Raw genomic sequence first — 17,218 nt, 5'->3', positions numbered from 1 at the left:
CTGGGAACTTTGCGTGCCTTGTGTCACTTCATCCTCACAGTAATCTGTGATGATCAGCCCCGTTTTACAGTCATTCATTCAACGAATAATTTATTGAGTGCCTGCCAAGTGCCAGGTGCCGCTCTAGGCGCTGGAGCTATAGCAGTGAGCAAAACAGGCAAACATTCCTGCTCATATTCTAATGGGGAAGCAAGCCCCAAACCCCAGATGTGTAAACAAAATGTATAGTATATTAGGTAGCGGAGATGCTAGAGGAAAAAAAGAGTAGGAATAGGGAGTGAAAAGTTAGGGAGGGGTTGTCATTTTAGACAGGGTGACTGGGAAAGTTGACATTTAAGTGAAAACCCGAAAGAAGTTAGGGAGGGGCCGTGCTGATTATCTGGGGGAAGAGCCTTCCAGGCAGAGGAAACAGCCAGTGCAAAAGCACTGAGGTGGGATCCACAAACAGGAAAGAGGCCTATGTTGCTGGAGTGGGCAGTAATAGGAGATGAAGTCAGAGCATTAAGAGAAGTCTGCAGCATGGGGACACTGGAGATCATTATGAGGATGGAGGATCCTGTGCAGGGAGTAACTTAGGTTTCAGAGGATCATTCTGGCTGCCTTGATGAGGAGAGACTCTTGTGAGGCAGGGAGGCCAATTACGAGGCTACTGTAATCATCTACGAGAGAGATGCTGGTGACTCAGGTGCGGTGGAAGCAGTGGAGGTAGTAAGAAATTGTCGCATTCAGGCTGTGTTCTGAAGGGAGAGCTGACAGGTTTGCTGACAGCTCAGACGTGGGTATGAGAGAAAGAGAAGAATCTAGGCTGACTTCAGGCGTTTCACCTGAGCAACTGGAAGCATGAAGGTGCCATTTACCAAGATGGAGAAATGATTGCAAGAGAGCAGGTTTTAGGGGGAGTATCAGGAACTCAAGTTTAAACATGCAAAGCATGAGATGCCTCTTAGACATCCAGACGGAGATATCGAGAGGGCGGGGGATATACAAGTCTGGCATTCAGGGGAAAGGTGTGGGCTGTGAAAATGGAAGAGACTGTCACATAAGTGAATGAAGAGGGAGAAGCAAGGACTGAGCCCTCGGGCACAGCAACATGTAGTGGGGCCAGAGATGAGGAAGAAACTGCAAAGGAGGAAAGCCCAGTGTGATAGTAGCAAAGTCTGGAAAATGTGGTATTCTGGAAGCCAAATTAGCAAGTATTTCAAGAGGAGTAACTAACTGTATAATATGTTGCTGGGCAGTAGGGTGATGGTATAAATTATTGTCCAAACTAGGACACTTTTGAGAGTGAAAGTGGTTATTATTCATAGTTACTCCAGGATAAGACATATAACCAAGGTGGTCCCAGACAAATCAGAATGTTGTATGGTCACTCTGCTGATAGGTCAATAAGAATTGACCATGAGATTTAGCAGCGTGAAAATAATTAGTGACCTTGAATGATCAGAAATGGCGAGTGTAAAGTGAAGTAAGTCAGAAAGAGAAAGACAAATACCATATGATATCACTTTTATGTAGAATCTAAAATATGGCACAGATGAGCCTATCTACAAAACAGAAACAGACTCACAGACATAGAGAACATACTTGTGGTTGCCAAGGGGGCAGGGGAAGGACTGGGAGTTTGGGATTAGCAGATGTAAACTATTATATACAGGATGGACAAACAACAGGGTCCTACTGTATAGCACAGGGAACTATATCCAATCCTGGGATAAACCAAAATGGAAAAGAATATGAAAAAAGCATGTTTCTATGTGTATAACTGAGTCACTTTGCTGTACAGCAGAGATTGGCACGACACTGTAGATCAGCTATACTTCAGTAAAAATAAAATAAAATTAAAAAAAGAAAGAAAGAAATGGCGAGTGTAGATAGCTCCTTCTCAAGGTGTGTTTCGGTAAAGAGAAAGAAATGTGTGATAACTGAATCTCGGTGGTCACTGTACTGTTCTTTCAACTTTTCTGTATGTTTGAAGTTTTTTCATAACAGAGAGTTGGAAAAATGAAAGTGTTAAAGCTTTTGAAAATATTTTTTTAATATGGGAAAAATAACATTTGTTTGCTATTGGGAAGGGACAAGGTCTAGGGAACAAAAGTTGGCCTTAGTTATGAGTATGGACACTTCAGAGAGAAAAGAAAGTAGAGATCGTAGGCACAAATGCAGACAAGTGGTGGTACGGAACCTGTAGAAGTTCTGTTCTGATTCTGATATTTCAGTGCAGTGGTGAGCAGGATCATCTGTTGAGAATAAGAATAAGGGAGGAGGTGTTGGAAATGTGAAGCCAAAGAAGAAAGTATGAATAGTTATCTAGGGGAATGGGAGAATAACGGGGCTAGTAACGACAGGACAGTTGCTCAGCAGTTTAAGGGCCTCAATCCCTTGAATTTTTTTTAAGAATTTTTTTCCAGCTCTATTGAGATTTTTAAATTGAGGTGTAATTGACATACAGCATTATATGAGTTCCAGGTTATAGCATAATGATTCCATATTTGTATATATTGCAGAATGACCCCTACAATAAGTCTAGTTAACATTCATCACCATACAATTACAGAATTGTTTTCCTTGTAGTGAGAACTTTTAAGATTTACTCTCTAGCAACTTTCAAATATGCAATACAGTTTTATTAACTGTAGTCACCATGCTGTGACATACATTTCATGACTGGAATTTTGTACCTTTTGACCCCCTTCACCCATTTTGCCTGTGCCCCAGCCCCCCCAACCCCATCTCTGGCAACCACCCGTCTGTTCTCTGTTTCTGTGAGCTTGGGTTGGTTTGTTTGTTTATTTTAGATTCCACATATAAGTGAGATCATATGATATTTGTCTTTCTCTGTCTGACTTACTTCACTTAGCCTAACACCCTCAAGGTCTACGCATGTTGTCACAAATGGCAAGATTTAGTTCTTTTTTGTGGCTGAATAATATTTGTGTGTGTGTGTGTGTATCACATTTTCTTTATCTATTCATCCATCGATGGACACTTAGTTTGTTTCCATATCTTTCACTCACTTGAACTTAAGGTGAGACGAGCCAGCATGCGTTTTTCTCTCGCCAGCTGCATTCATCTGTGCAGGTCCATGCCCAGAGTAGGAAGGAAGTGGAATTTAACCAGAGTTGTGTTTCAGCTGAGTGAGGGAGGAGCAAAGAAGTTGAGGATGAATGCAAGGAGGTGATTGTACTGTTTGACTTGGAATTTAAGCTGGGTGAGAATAGCAGTAAGAACATAAGGAGGTAAAGGACAGTGAAAAGATGGTAGAACCAATGGCTTGAAGATCCCAGTGTGTTGAAGGATTGTTGGAGTTTTGCTACAAGAGCAGGTGAGCTATAGACATATAGATAGGTGGAGACAGTCAGAGACTGGGAATTTGAGATTGAGATTAGAGAGAGCTTTAGTTAGTAATGGCCTGGTCTAGGGTATAGTTTAGGAGTAAATAGCTGAGGTAAGGTAGAGAGTAAGATCACTGGAGGAGAAGAAGTCAAGGCAGGTCTGGAGTTTACCAGTTTAGATTTAGAAGGAAGCTCATCTCTCCTGTTTCCTGCTTTTTGAAGAAGGAATACACTATAGGTATTGAGACTGATGATAATTGCTTCAGAGTTTCTCTTCTTCGCTTTATATTTGACTGAGCCTGCAGTTGAGGGGGGAGGGAACCACCAAGGAAGGTGGTGCTAGACCAAACACAAGGATCATTAACGGTCTATGGCCATAGATAGTCAACCATCAGGGCTGCCAGAGATCAGAAAGGTCATAGAGAGCCTGGGGGAAGAGAGCCAGACAAGCATCAGAATTAAGGCTCTTGGCTGTCACATGTAAGAGATTAAGTCACAGAGGCCCTCACAAGGTACTGAGGTCAGGAAAGGCTAGGGATTTGAGCCTAAGTCAATACTATCAATAATATGGAGCATCTAAAGATCTTCCAAGGAGTGGACAAGATGGGCTGGGGCTTGCTTGTCTCCAGGACCCTTTACTGTACCAGGCATTAGCAGTGCCATGTCTTGGGAAGGTCCCTAGAATGACCTACAGAAAGTCTCTGCTTCTCTTCCTGATGGTTGGCTGGTTGGCAGTTGGGTGCTGAGTGCAGCAGAGAGTAGGGGAGCTCAGGATGGATGCATGTGAAAGAGGAAATTGAAGGCTGCAGCTCAGTGATTTTTGACTGTGACAAATCCCTGCTCCATGTGCAGGGCCCGTTGTTGTGGCTGTTTATTCATTTGTTCATTGACTACCTTAAACATGCTATGTGCTGTTCTAAGTATTAGGCGTGTGTGGTAAAGATAATACACAGTGGTAAGGCAGTCTCTCTCAGAGTGCCTCTTAGCTTGTCATGAATTCAGATATAGGACCATTTGGGTTTGCAGGGGTCAGGACATCTGTGTAGAGGTGAGACATGGCAGTAGTGAGAGCAGCAGCATCTGTGTCTGTACAGGGCCTGGAATTCCTATTGTAGTACAATCTCCCTTTGCATCCTGATAATACACCTGTGACAGGGGTTCCCATCTGTCACTAGCATGACCCATTCCATTTGGCAATTGATCTGGTGTCTGGGGAGAGAGAATTCTGCCCCTGAGGCCTCACCCAAGGTCTCCAAGGTCAAGAATAATGCTGGAGCCCCTGGGCTAAAGAAGGTAGCAAGAGTATTCCGCATAGGACTAGAGCCCCCAGCTAGGGCCGAGAAGGACCAGCATGGGAAATGCCAAGAGCAGAGTCTGCATTAATGTATTGCCCACCCTGGGACAGTGAAGAGAAGTGTGATGAAATGCAGCCACATGGGTTCAAGGGCTTCAGACTTCCCTGGCCAGCACAGTTGGCATTGCCCTTCACCCTTCCCTGCAGAGAGAAGCAGTTAGGTCACGCTCAGGCCCTAGAGGCAGCGAATAGCCGGATGGGTTGCCCCTCAGTCTGTGACTTGGGTGCTCTTCACTGAAGAGAGAGGGAGAAAGAGAGAGAGGAATAGGTTTAGGGGGAGAAAATAGACTCCTTTTTAAAAAGACGTTGAGCGTAGGTGCCAGTGGAATATCTCAGGCAAGAAGTTTCAGAAGCAGTTGCACGTAAGACTTGAACTCAGGGTATAGGTCTGAGCGTAAGATGGAGATCATCAACCACCAGTTGGACATAGGCGTCTGGATGTTCGGAACTTGAACCCTCCTGAAACAATCACGTTTTCCAGCCTTTTCTTTGCAGTCCTTCCTGGGTCTGTAAGCAGTGGTGGTCGGCAACAACCGCCCCTGTGCCCTCACCCGGGCTGCCTCCCTCGGCCCCCTTCTCTGAAGGTAGAGGGTCTCATCTGAGAGCAGAGCTGCTGCTCATTCACCGTCATGTTGTCTCATTTCTGAGCAGAGAAAAAACTGGCTGAACCCTTCTGGAAATTCCATTTTCCTATGGGGCTCAGAAAATAAGGTACCTGTATTAGTTTCCTTTTGCTCCTGTAACAAATGATTCTCTCACAGCTCTGGAAGCCAGAAGTCCAAAATCAGCGTCTTTGGGCTGAAATCAAGGTGTCAGCAGGGCTGCACTCCCTCCAGAGGCTCTGGGAGGTTATCCGTTCCTTGCCTCCTCCAGCTTCTCGTGGCTGCTGGCATCACTTCAGTCTCTGTCCCTGAGGTCACATTGCCTTTTCTTCTGTATGTGGTAGAATCTCCCTGTGCCTCTCTCTTTTAAGGACACTTGTGAATGCATTTAGGGCCCACCTGGATGATCCAAGGCAATCTCCTCAAGATCTTACCTTTATGAAGCTTTTATACTAATAGGGAAACGCCAACAATAAACAACTTATAAGCAAATTATTTAGTAAATTAGAACAAGACAAATACTGTGGGGGAGAAAAGAAACAGTATGGCAAAGTGATAGGAGCAGGTTGAGTGTTAAATAGGATGGTCAGGGTTCACCTCCTGGGAAAGGCAGAATTTGGGTATGGACTGGAAGGAGGTGAGGGAGTTAGCCAGCTGAATATCTGGAGGGGAGTGTGCTAGGCAGAGGAAACAGCTCCAGTAAAGGCCCCAAGGCAGCAAGGAGTGTGGCTGTGGTAGAGTAAGAAGAGGGACGGTAGTGGGTGGGGGAAGGAGGTGTCTGGGATCATGGATGGCCTTGTAGGCCACTGTGAGGACTTCACCCTTTACCTGATTGACATAGTAAGACATTGCACATGAGGAGAGGTTGGTCTTCAACAGCTGAGTGGATGCTTCCTCATTGTTATCAGGAGGAAAGGAGGAAAAGTGGAGCAGATGCCAGTGGTTTTGTAGACTTGGTGGGAGGCAGATCTCTGAACTCACTTCATAAATATTAATTCAGCACCTACCTACCATGCAAGGCACAATTCTAGGTGCTGGGGGACATGGCAGTGAACTAAATAGGCAGATCCCTAGTCACACAGAGCCTGCATTCTCCAATTATCATAAACTGGTACACATGAGAGAGGGTAAGCAAGTGAACAAGATAATTTTAAATGGTGCTAAATGTTTACGAAGAAAATAAAACAAAGGTGAGTGATAGAGACAGGAGGAGGAAACCCACCCTTGACAGAGGGGTTGGAGAAGACGTCTCCGAAGAGGCGACATTTGAACAGAGATCCGAATGAAAACGAAGAGCCAGCCTCGGGAAGGTCCAGAGGGGTTCTGGAAAGGTCTAGAGACAGAGAGATGTTTGTTGTATTCAAGGACTGGACAGGAGGCCAACGTATACTGTTTCAGGGTGAGTCAGGAGGAGGACCTGAAATGAGGTGAGAGGCAGGTGAGGAGGATTAGTCATTGTCATCTGTAGTTTGGTTTTGTTCAGAGCGCAGTGAGAAGGTTCTAGGCAGAGGAATGTCATGATATGGTTGATGATTTAGGAGTACGCTTCTGGCCTTTCTAGAGCATGGAATGAGGGGCCAGAGCAGAAGCTGGTCACTGACCATTGCAGCAGCCACAAGGTGATGATGTGGACCTGTGGTAGCAGCAGAGATGGAGATAAGTGGAGGGATTCACATTATGTTTAGAGAGTAACAGGATTTGCTGATGACCCAGAAGAGAGACAGACAGGAAAAAGAAATGAGTCAAGAATGACTCCGTCCCAACTGGCAAGATAGAGGATTGTTTATAAAATAGGTGTTTCTCTTTGTAGAATGTGATGATCCAGGGCAAATGGGACTAAAAAAGAAAAGAATGACTCCTAGGTTTCGCTTGATCAACTGCACTGGCCTGGCCTGGCCTGGCCTTCCTCACCATCAAAACCACAGCCACCACCCCTCCACCACGGCCCTATCCATCATCATTGGTATTCTCACCATCTGTTTGAGTTCTGTCACGCTCCTGTCCTTCCAGCTCACCTTATAAAGCAGTGCCCGAACTTGGTGAAATTGATCCAGCCACTTTTCCTGCTTGTTTCCGGGCTGCTGAACTGTTAACAGAGACACACGAATACATGTATTGGCCCCATGGTGGCGTCCTGGTCTTCAGCCTCTGCCAGTGCTCAGCATTGCTCAGCAGTCCCGTCCCTGGTTGACTTACCACAGTGACTGCTTCAAACCTCTCCCACTCATCAGTTCCTACAGCCCAGACCTGCACACTCATAATCCCAAACCCCAGAGATTCCCCGGAGAAATGAGGTCCCCCCAGCTCCCAGTGCACCTATCAGGGTAGCCACCCTCACGTGCTCCCCCTTTTCCCAGGGAAAAGGCACCCTGCCCTCTGTGTCCCTCTCCCCGTACTCTGATCCAGTCCCCTTCGCCTCCTGGTGGCCTCTCCACTGCTGCCTCTCTGTCTCTCGCACCCCCTCCCTCTGCCTTCTCTGCGGGCTCCTTCCCCCAGTACAAGCAGGCTCGGGTCTCTGCCTCCCGCTTCACTCGCCAGCTCCCGGTCCCTTTCTGTCCTCTCCTCCACTACCACGTTTCTACAGAGATCACCTCCTCTCTCTCAAACACTCTTGCTTTTCTCCCTGTGCAACGCCCTGTGGTCTGGTCTTGCCCTCTCCATCCCTGATGGCGCGCTTCCCAAAGGGTCCGGTGGCTTTCATGTATCCCGAAGGCAGTGCCATAAATAAAGGTATTGATGCACGTTGTGCTGATCCATGAGGTTCTTGTGTGGGTGAAATAGGACGACAAGCATAGAACACTTAGGACAGTGTCTAGAATGTTGCAAGAGCTCAGTACCTGTGAACTGCTGTTATTACTCTTGTTACTGTGGCGTTTGTCGTGTGTTTCACTATTGCCTCTGTGTGTGTTTGGCTGCCTCATCCATTAATCACGAAGCTGGGGCTCTGAGCTGTTTATTATCGTATTCCCAGTGACTAGCACGGTACCTGGGATAAGCTGGGGCTTAGCACGTATTGGAGAGCTGGAGGGTGGGTACCGGGGGTCGGATCGTGTCCTTGGGCTCTGGGTTAAGTGGCCTCCGTAGACATTCTGGCCATTGTCCAGGCTGTCACTGGGGGAGGTGTGCTTGCCTCTCGTAGCGGCTTCTCAGCTCGCCGTTCTCTCCTCGCCTCCCCACGCTCCCCTCCCCTTATCAGGAAGTCGGGCCCCTTCCCTTCCTCCTTGGTCCACTCTGGGTACAGGCTGTCAGCAGAGTCAGGGGAGCCCTGTCAGCAGGAGCCCAGGCACTGCCCCCTTGAGAGCCTCCTTCAGCGCAGGCCTCCCTGCCTGTCATACATGTCATGCATGTGGCTCCAGCCTGTCTGGACACAGATGTGGCCAAAGTCCCTAAGCAGACAGAGGGGCAGCAGCTGGCAGTATTTCAGACCAGGAGGGGTTTACTAGGAAACAGTAACGACATCACTGGAAGCCTGGCCCTTCGGAGCAGGGAGATCAAAGTGTCCATGATGTGCCGCACAAGGCACTCCTCAGAGCTCCGCAGGTGAGCAGAAACTCCACCTGCATTGGCCCAGGGAGATCCACACTGTGGAGCCGGTCACCCTGAGCGCTCCTCCCTCTTCCGGCCAGCAGTCAGTTATGGAGCACCTGCTCCATCCTGGCTGCATGCCGGGGAGGGAACAGGCACATTAGTGTGCAGTCAGTGCCAGGAAGGGGCACGGAGAACCGTGGGGACCTGGAGAGGCTCCGTCAGCCCTGTGTGGCTCAGGGAAGACCCTACCTGTGCAGAGGCAGAGACGCTGGAGTTGGGCTGAAGAAGGAGCAGAAATTCAGCATGCGAATGAGAAGGGGAAGAGAATTCCAGGCAAAGGGAACAGCAAGTGGAAAGGCATGGAGGTGTTAAAGAGCCTGGCAGATTCTAGAATCTATAAGTAGTTGGATATGGCTAGAGCTTAGGGAAAGGGAGGAGAAGAGAGGGGTATCTGAGGCGGGGAGGTTGACGCAGGAGAGTCAGATCACAGGGGCTTTGGAAACCAGACGAAGGAGCTTAAGCATTATCTTCTAGTAGCTGTTGTAGTCGGTAGAAATCCATGTCAAACTAATTCAAGCAAAAAGGAAATTGATTGGCTGACTTACCTGTTAAGTTCAGGGCTGAACTGTCTTCAGGCCCACCCGGACTAGGACTCAGCGTCTTTCTCCCCACGTCTTGGCTCTGCTTTCCCTGGGTTTGACTGTTCTGTAGACAGTTTCTCTGTGTAGCCACAGAAGATGGCTCCAGCGGTTCTAGGCCCAGGGGTGGCAAATTTTTTTTCTTAAAAGTCCAGATAGTGAGTATTTTCGGCTTTGCAGGCCATATATTCTCTGTCACAGCTAATCAACTCTGCCGTTATAACATTAAAGCAAACAATAGACATTAGGTAAATGAATGAGTGTGGCTGTGTTTTAATAAAACTTTATTTATACAAACAGGCAGCTGACCTCTGGGCCATGGTTTGCACAAGCACTGTTCTAGGCTTACATGGTCTTTACAGCTCACTATCTCGGAGAAAAAGAGAGACTCCCATATACCCTAGTGTCCAAATATTAAATCCCAGAGAATTGGATTCATCCCACTTGGATCACGTGCCCATTGTTGAGCCAGTTACTGTGGTTCTGAGGGGTGAAGTATCTTAATTGGCCAGCCTGGACCATGCGCCCATCCCAGCAGCAGTGGTGGGGGGTCAGCTCAACTAGGACCATATGGAATAAAAAGTAGGTGCTTTACAGAAGAAGCGGGGGAGGAACGCAGATATCCACTGCAAGGCGCTAACAAGAAAGAGCATGAGCTGAGTGCCCCAAGTTGCCAGTGATGATCCACCTTGAAACTGGCCCTGACACTGCCTCGGGGCATCAGGCCAACCCTGGCTGTGCGGATGCACACCCTGCCCCGGCCTTTTCCCTCTGTGCAGAGCCCGCACCTCAGCTGCCTTATACTTACACCCAGTCAGAATGCACTCGCCCACTCAGTCCTTCCTCACGCATTGCTGCGCCTGCCTGGGTGGGACGAGAGGGCAGGTCACTGGGTGGGGGGCCAGGCTGAAGCCCCCCTGCCCTTGGCAGGTGCTTCCACCCTGGCAGCTTTAGCAGCCTCTCTCCTTGTCTCGAAGGGAGGGTTGCTTCTGGATCTCTTCTCTCCTGTGCCCTTGTCTGCACGACCCTCCTCCTTGAATGCCCTTCCCACCACGCTCCAAGAGGCTCACATTTACTTGTCTTCCAAGGCTCAGCTTGGTTTTGTCATCATCTCCTTCAAGATATTGCTATACCCCTAAGCTGGTCTGAGACCTTTATACCACTCCCTATTCCAAAACACAGGATGTGCAGACTTATTTTCTTACGGTTATTTGTTTACCTGTGTCTGCCATTAGCTCCTGAGGAGAAGGACCAAAGCTAGTTTACCTTAGGTCCCCAGCCAGCACTCAGCACGGAGCCTGACCCCGCGTAGGCAAGCAGTTGTTGGATGGGGCTGCATCCTCCAGCTCCATCTGGTCCTGCCTAAGATTGGAGGCAGACACTTCATGCTCTTGCTTGGAACGGTACTTGTTGGTTGATACCTGCTGTTTGTCTTCTCTGCCTCTTCTCGCAGGATATAGACCCACCTGCCCTGCATATTCATGACCCTTTCTCCTCAGACTTCTGCTCTCTCATGGGACCCATTCAGGTGGGTCAGCAAGAGAAGGGGCAGCAAGACATAAGCTGGACAAGGCATTGACAAAGTGCTTATCTTGTTTGCTTGGACATATACCAAGGTCTTACTGTGCAGGGCCATTTATGGTGGGGCTGCCACAGCAAGATCCCAAACAAGAACAGGTAGATTCTAGAAAACGTGTGTCCCTCTGCTTCATCCACCCCACCGCTTCCCAGAGCAGGTTCTAGAAAGGAGGATCTCTGCGGTTTGGCTTTCACCCTACTAGATGACAGTCTCACTCATTTTGGGCCAAGGCCTGTGGCTGAATCTGGCAGACTGATGTGCTGTGGCCCCTAGTCTCGGGACCCACTACTGGGCTCTGCCTTCCTCTTGTCTCCTGGGCTGCTTGGGCTCTTGTGGCCAGAAGGCTGGCCACACAACCAAACAGGCACAGATGGAGAGCTGAAACCGTGTGTTGCCCTAATCCAGCAAACCCACATCTGGAGGCACCTTTTTCTTTTTTTTTTTTTTTGCGGTACGCGGGCCTCTCACCGCTGTGGCCTCTCCCGTTGCGGAGCACAGGCTCCGGACGCGCAGGCTCAGCGGCCATGGCTCACGGGCCCAGCCGCTCCGCGGCATGTGGGATCTTCCCGGACCGGGGCCCGAACCCGTGTCCCCTGCATCGGCAGGCGGACTCTCAACCACTGCGCCACCAGGGAAGCCTCTGGAGGCACCTTTTGCAGTTGGGATGGTGGGAACTAGGAGGAAGATCCTACTCTGTGTCTGCTGGTACCACAAAGAACTACTCCCCTCCCAGTTAGTAAGACTCAGTTAGCTTTCCTGCTGGTCTCTGGGCACAGGCTTGATGTTCTGGGCCTTAGGAAATGGTTTAGGTGGGCGAACCAGAATTGGGGACATTCACCTTCTACACTTCACCTCAGCCACACTGCTGGGCATTAAATGAACTAAGAGATCCCTTTGAGGGGTCCTGGGTTGCCCATCCTTGCTGGCAGACTGACCATCGTGCCGAGTCATCGTCCTCTCTCAGTTTGTAGGCCTGTGGGCAGGGCAGCCTCATGGGTCCTGGGGTCCAGCCTTGTTATGAGAGGCACAGGGGTCAGACCCACCCTTAGCATGTACCCTCCTAGAGCCTCAGCTCTCCACATTGCTATGCTCTAGGATCCAAGAAGAAAAGACGCACAGGTCCCCGTACAACTTCTGCCTCCTCCTTCCCCTGTTCCTTCTCACGCACTCACACACACACCCTCCTGAAACCTGATCCCAAGGCTGCTTTGTATGCAGAGCTGGCGAGCTGGGGCCTGTCTGCTGGAGCCTGCCCCACCCTGCCCCACTACCCCCTTGGCCAAGGCAAGCAGGTCAGGCGTCGCACACCCCTGCTAGTCTGGCCAGTTATTCTGCACCTCAAGGCCACCTCCACCCTGGCTGGGCCCCCAAACTGGCACACTGGCCTCTGGACAGAAGCCCCTGAATTCTCTTCCAGGTGTAGCATGGGGCTCTGCCCAGACGGCCTGCAGAATTAACACAAACACACACACATACACCACCTCTACCATCACCACACCCCATTTCCTGTTGTTTATGGCCCTCCCCGCTCAGCTTCCAGGGCCTCTGCAGGCACTGAGCCACCTCCTGGGGGAAGGCTGTCCAGAGGAAGCAGCATCTGAACTTAAAGAATGAGAAGGGATTTTCCAGGCAAATAGAGAGGGAAGGGATTGGGGAATACAGGGAAGGGTGACAGGGGTACATTTCAGGCAGAGACTGCATGTGTAAATGCATGAAGACTGGCATGTTCAGGGAGCTACAAATAGTGCATGGTTGGTAGGACACAACTAGTCTCAGAGGAGTAAAATCCAGATTGCAGTAGGTCGAGGAGTGAATAGGAGATGAGGAAGTTGAGACAGAATAGCCACTGCTCTTTATCGAGGTTTTGCCGTGAAAGGATAGAGAGAGAGACTGGTAGCATGGGTACGTGGTCAGGAAAGTTTATTGAGTTTGTTTGTTCTCATGTAGGAGAGACCTGAGCTTGCTGTATGCTTAGGGGGAAACAAACAGGAGTGGGCTGCATAGTGTGATGGAGAGATCAGCTTTGATGGGTCTAGGGTGGGGGAAGGAAGTAAGAAGCTGAAGGAGTTCCTATCTGATTGCCTTGGTTTTGTCTGTGAAGTGAGAAAAAAGAAGAGATATCTGCTTAGATGAAGTGGGAAAAGGATAGAGAGTTTATGGAGAGTGGAGAAGGTTTGGAATAGCTGCTGAGCAAAGGTGAGGGTCCAACTAAGGCTCAGTGCATGAGTTCGTAGTGGTACCAGTCTGTGTGTGTGTGTGTTTTCTAGCAGCACTCTGAGTATATAAAGTGCAAGAGTGTACGATTCGATTCATCTCTGATTGGGTTTTGCTTTCTGGATGGGACAAAAAGACCATGGAACAAGAGGGTATAGCATCCTGGCGAGAGAGAGACTAAAGAGGTGGATGGGATTCTAACCAGGAAAGAATATAACCTGGGAATGAAGAAAACTTTTTAAACTAAAACTCAAAACCCAGAATCAATAAGGGAAAAGATTGATAAATTTGACCCTTTTTAAAAAAAATTATTTATTTATTTTTGCCTGTGTTGGGTCTTCATTGCTGCGCGCGGGCTTTCTCTAGTTTTGGCGAGCGGGGGCTACTCTTCGTTGTGGTACGCAGGCTTCTCATTGCAGTGGCTTCTCTTGTTGCAGAGCAGGGCTCTAGGCGCGTGGGCTTCAGTAATTGTGGCTCGTGGGCTTAGTTGCTCCGCGGCATGTGGGATCTCCCTGGACCAGGGCGCGAACCTGTGTCCCTTGCATTAGCAGGCAGATTCTTAACCACTGCGCTACCAGGGAAGTCCCAACTTTTTTTTTTTTTTTGCCATGCTGCACGGCCTGCTGGATCTTAGTTCCCCAACCAGAGATCAAACCTGGACCCTTGGCAGTGAAAGCGTCAAGTCCTAACCACTGGACTGCCAGGGAATTCCCTTTGACTACACTTTTTTTAAAAATCTGTTGTAAAAAAGGGGGAAAAAGAAAGCAAGAAAGGAAAACACCACAAGCCAAGTGAATAAATAAACTCAATTTATATCTCAATAGAGATATATTTGTAACCGTATCTCAGAGGGTTTATATATTTAATATATAAAGAGCTTAAAAAAAAAAGAGAAGATTGTTAGCTAGTGCTGTAGTAGTAATCATATTGTCACATATGTGTATGAAAACATGTTGTACACCTTAAACTTATACAGTGTTATATATCAGTTATAGTCAATTATATCATAATAAAGCTAGGGGAAAAAAGAAAAAACCCATAACCTTTTGGAAAAATGGGCAAGAGATATGAACAAAATTCATAGAAAAATTCACAAATGGCCCTTCCATATATAAGACAGTGTTCAATTCCACACACAGTAAAAGAAATGCAAATTAAAACCACACTGAGATACTGTTCCTCTCCTGTCAGACTGGCAAAATTGAAATGTTCAACAGTATACTCTGTTGGTGAGGCTGTGGCGAAAACGACACTGTCATTTGTTGCTGGTGGGTAATGTGAAATGGTGTGATCCTGGTGGAGGGGAGTTTGGCAATATGGAGCAAAATTATATATATGCATTTTCCCTTTGATCCAGCAAACCCACTTCTAGGAATCTATTCCAAAGATACATTGGCAAATAGAAAAGATATATGCATGAAGTTATTCACTGTAACCACTGTTAGTGGTACCTACTCTACAACAGACTGGAAACCACCCAGGGGACTGATTGAATGATATAGGTACATAACCATAATGGAGTATAATCAAGTATATACCTCTACTGCTGTGCAGTAATTACCAGGATATATTGTATAGTGAAAAAAATCAAAAGGTAAAACTGTATACGTTACCTTTTTATTGAATATAGATGTATGGATAAAGAAGATGTGGTACATATATACAATGGAATATTACTCAGCCATAAAAAAGGAACAACACTGGGTCATTTGTAGAGATGTGGATGGACCTAGAGTCTGTCATACAGAGTGAAGTAAGTCAGAAAAAGAAAAACAAATACTGTATATTGACACATATTTGTGGAATCTAGAAAAATGGTACAGATGAACCTATTTACAGGGCAGGAGTAGAGACGCAGACATGTGGACACGGGCTGTGGGGTGTGGGATAAATTGGGAGATTGGGATTGACGTATGCGCACTGCCATGTGTAAAACAGATAGCTAGTGGGAACCTGCTATATAGCGCAGGGAGCTCAGCTCAGTGCTCTGTGGTGACCTAGATAGTTGGGATGGGGGATGGAGGGTGAGAGGGAGGTCCAAGAGGGAGGGGATATATGTATACATATAGATGATTCACTTCATTATACAGCAAAAAGTAACACAACATTGTAAAGCAACTATACCCCAATTAAAAAAAAAAGAAGAAGAAGAAGAAGAAGGGACTAGGAATTCACATACACATATTATGTATTTGCTTATACCAAAAAAAAAAAATGAGGAAAAAATAAAAACTAATAAAAATGAATACTATACAGGAATAAAAGTAACAGGAGTTGGACACAGAAATGAAAGTTTGACTTCTCTGAATATATCTTGCTTTGTGAATTTAATTTTGGAATTCTATAGTTTTTTTTTTTGTTTTTTTTTTTGTTTGTTTGTTTTTTGTGGTATGCGGGCCTCTCACTGTTGTGGCCTCTCCCGTTGCGGAGCACAGACTCCGGACGCACAGGCTCAGCGGCCATGGCTCACAGGCCCAGCCGCTCCACGGCATGTGGGATCTTCCCAAACCGGGGCACGAACCCGTGTCCCCTGAATCGGCAGGCGGACTCTCAACCACTGCGCCACCAGGGAAGCCCTATAGTTTTATATCATCATAAAACAAAGTTAAATTAATATGAGGGGTAAGTAAACTCTAGAAGCAAAAACAGAATGAAACAAATGAACTTAACTATGTATTGCTGACAAAGTAAACTCAGCAGGATTATTCCAAAATAATTCTGCAAAAGCAAAGTAATTTATCTGTATTTCTCTGGGGGGTATTCCCTAAATCATTTTTAGTAATGGTAGTATTAGTAATAATACTGGTGTTTTTATTCTGAAACTATTCTACATATTTTATATATGTATCTATATGTGTGGATATATTAGGATAAAGCAAATAATTATGTTACTATCACTATAAACAAGGATATCAGCTTACGAGAAAAGAGGTATAAATATAAAATCAAATGGTTTCAGGGTATTTTTCCATTTGTGTATCCTTGTACATTTGATTTTGGGAAGTCATTTTTAATCAGGTTACCAGCCGCTTATGGTTTTTGTTCTGTCCATTTGCATAGCAATATTTTCATAATATTATAAAGTGAAAAAAGTAGTCTACAGCACAATCTAAAAAATAATATGGGAAAAGGAAAGTCAGTATGGATATATACCAAAGGTTAATTGTCTCTGTGTTGTAGGATTATGAGTATTTTTTACGTGTGTGTGTGTGTGCGCGCCTATCTGTATTTTTTTCCAAAATTAACACTTTATAAGCGCCAAAAATGAAGCGTTTTTAAAAATTTTATTTATTTTATTTATTTATTTTTGGCTGTGTTGGGTCTTTGTAGCTGCGCGTGGGTTTTCTCTAGTTGTGACAAGTGGGGGCTACTCTTCCTTGTGGTGCACAGGCTTCTCATTGCGGTGGCTTCTCGTTGCGGAGCATGGGCTTTAGGCATGCAGGCTTCAGTAGTTGTGGCACACGGGCTCAGTAGTTGTGGCTTGCGGGCTCTAGAGCGCAGGCTCAGTAGTTGTGGCGCACGGGCTTAGTTGCTCCATGGCATGTGGGATCTTCCCGGACCAGGGCTTGAATCCGTGTCCTCTGCATTGGCAGGCGGATTCTTTTTTTTTTTTTTTTTTTTTTTTTTTTGCGGTACGCGGGCCTCTTACTGCTGTGGCCTCTCCCGTTGCGGAGCACAGGCTCCAGATGTGCAGGCTCAGCGGCCATGGCTCATGGGCCCAGCTGCTCCGCGGCATGTGGGATCTTCCCGGACCGGGGCACGAACCTGTGTCCCCTGCATCGGCAGGCGGACTCTCAACCACTGCGCCACCAGGGAAGCCCAGGCAAGCGGATTCTTAACCACTGTGCCACCAGGGAAGCCCAATAAGGGGTGGGGGGGGGGTTAAGGAAAAATTAATATAATGAACTTTCTCATCAGCTGAAAGATGGAGGAAGAGAGAAGACAAGGAAAAAATGTGTTGAGACCATTTG

General features: G+C 47.1%; 1 protein-coding gene across 7 annotated transcripts in view; it reads left to right on the top strand.

Annotated features, from left to right (window-relative positions):
* The window catches only part of ST3GAL3 (ST3 beta-galactoside alpha-2,3-sialyltransferase 3), a 236,812-nt gene that overhangs the window by 189,751 nt on the left and 29,843 nt on the right, over window positions 1-17,218 (top strand). The window lies entirely within an intron of this gene.

Source organism: Tursiops truncatus, chromosome 1, assembly GCF_011762595.2.
Source record: "Tursiops truncatus isolate mTurTru1 chromosome 1, mTurTru1.mat.Y, whole genome shotgun sequence".
Taxonomy (NCBI): Eukaryota; Metazoa; Chordata; class Mammalia; order Artiodactyla; family Delphinidae; genus Tursiops; species Tursiops truncatus.
This window is presented reverse-complemented; position numbering and strand designations above follow the sequence as displayed.